Source organism: Myotis lucifugus, unplaced genomic scaffold (genome assembly GCF_000147115.1).
Source record: "Myotis lucifugus unplaced genomic scaffold, Myoluc2.0 scaffold_661, whole genome shotgun sequence".
NCBI lineage: Eukaryota > Metazoa > Chordata > Mammalia > Chiroptera > Vespertilionidae > Myotis > Myotis lucifugus.
In genome coordinates, this window is record NW_005871709.1 from 55,804 (window position 1) to 58,275 (window position 2,472).

General features: G+C 42.4%; 1 pseudogene; it reads right to left on the reverse strand.

The window, feature by feature from the left end:
- Positions 1–261: 261 nt before the first annotated feature.
- LOC102429467 lies at positions 262–2,052 on the reverse strand (annotated as a pseudogene).
- Between the last annotated feature and the right edge of the window lie 420 nt (positions 2,053–2,472).

Below are 2,472 nucleotides of genomic sequence, written 5' to 3' on the forward strand. Positions count from 1 at the left end.
ATCACAAACCAAAGAGCAAGTGGGACTGAATGGCACTTTTCCATGAAGAGATTATCTTTCTTCCACCTCAATCCACTCTGCCCTCCAGCTACTTATCCTTAGAAGCCTGGATTTAGTACAACGGTTAATTTGCAATTGTCCTTCGGTTTGTTTTTTTCACTGATTTCTGCATGCTTCAAGCATTTTCACATTTGCTTCTGATTCTTCTATGTTTTTGGTTGTCCATGGTTTATTAATAATACTGTAGCACAGCAGAAAGATTCAATCGTCTCTATGTGGTGTTTTGAAATTCATCCCAACTGTAGGCTGAGTGACCTGTGGGTTGGGCAGACTGACAAAGTCCAAGAGCTTCAGCATTTCCTTCTTGTCAGGATCAGCTTCAGTGACCTCCCGATCCAGGGCTGAGACCTCAGGAACATAATTCTCTCTCCTCTTTCTGCAGCTTGATGGAGATCTCTCTCACGGGGCCTCTCTGAATCCGCTTCATCAGATGTGTGCCAGAGCCCGCTATCTTGTTGCGGAGCTTCTTGCTGCAGAGAATGGCATCTCCTCGCACACGTGCTTGTTGGTGTGGAAGTCTTTACCCAGGAGCACGTGGTACATCTCGAGGATGACCGGGTCCTGGTGTGAACGTGGCCCATCTGGTAGGTCCCTGGAACTGCTTCTGATTCTTAAAGGTAACAAGTCTCTTTCTCAAAACACATTTTCAAAAAACTACATCTTAAAAGATGAGGATGAGGCGTGAAGAGAACATCTGAGTTGCTGGCTGTGTTCTATTTCTGACCTGGGTAAAGCTTACATAGGTGTGTTTACGTTGTAATAATTCATTTATGATTTGTGCATTTTTTCAGATGTATGTCATGCTGCAATTTGAAAAGGTTATAGAGTAAAGGTACAATGGAAAATAGCATAAGATTTTTAAAATGGAAATTTATACTACTTCTTCCTCACATAGGCAGACTGTAATTGTGATATAAAAGAATAGAGTGTCTTGCAGATGCCTTGACAAATATTTCTCAGTTTAAAAAGGCACAGGTCCAGAATATCTCTTCTGTTGGAATTAATCATGGGAGCCCCCAAACATATTGCAAATTAAGTCTAATTCTGCCTGTTTTCCAGACTCTGCAAGCTTGTTCTCCTCAAGCCTCGCTTCCCAATGGCAGACTCTCAGAGTCTCTTGAACGAATTCCTAAGCAGGAGGCAGTTAAGGAGCTTTAACCTAACGTTTTGGGATTCAGAATCTCTTTATTCCTGCTGTTACTCTGGCTCTGCTCCTGTGTCCCAGTTCTGCAAACTTTACTGCTGTCCTGCTTATTGTGCCGAAGTTCTGACTTCATGACCTGTCACTTACTTGACTCTTCGTAAGAGGGTAACTCTGCCTTTTTCATCTCCATTTCCCCCTGACTCCCTAGGTGCCGACATTATGTGTCTAAATCCTGGTCTGGTGTCTGGGCTCTTGCTAGCAAGCTCTCTTGATCCAACAGTTAGTTGTTGTAGGTTTCAAGGTGGTATCTATGCATATTGTACCTGTTGCCTTTCCTGCCAGTGTTTCCTCAGGTAACCTTTGTTGGTTGGCTTTCATTGTCCCTGACATTGATTGCTATTCTCTATTTCCACCCGTTGTCTGTTTCCATATTCTAGAATATCCATTTGTTGGACTTCTTACCAGATCCCACCCGGGCATAGGATTTATGAATAGAGAATTTTATAAATGGAAGGACAGAATCTCAAGAGTATGCATATACAAGCCTTTCCTTTTATAGAGGAGGAGACAGAAGTTCAGATAAGTTAAGTATATATGTGAGAGATAGTTTTAGATATTACTAAACCAGGATAATATTTTAAAAATCCTCCTAGAAGTGTTTTCCTTTATGGTAATCTGCTTTCTGGTCAAGAAGGGGTCTTACTGTGTGGACTGGAAGGCAGACTCCAAGAGTTCTTTGCTCCAGCAAGATCTGAAGAAAACAGCCAGAGTGCCCAAGTCCCAGAGGGCTTGTCGAAATTTCCAGAGAACTGGTGGCTTGGCAGAGGCTTGGCACAGAAAGGCGACATTTGGGGACTTGAACACTGGAGGCTTTGTCAGGGGCCATGAATGAGTAGCTGGTGCCAGCAGATGCTCAGATGACCAGATGGGAACTTATTTATGCATTCATTGGCTGATTTTTGTAATTTTTGTATGTGTCCTGACTGGGGACCGAACCCTGAACCTTGGCCTATTGGGATGATGCTCTAACCAACTGAGTTACCAGGTCAGAGCCAAGGTTACCTAGACTTAATGACAAAACTCTCTGACAGAGCCAGAACCTGTCTCTTCCCCCAGGCACTTTAAACCAAGATTGGAACCATATAGTCTAACTTCCAGGCTAGTATTTTTGTCTTATACTCCACTCTATCTATTTCAACTTCTGATTACTCTTACCATTTTTTCTTTTAATTGAGATTTCTTGTAAAATTGGATAACAAATAGGAAGA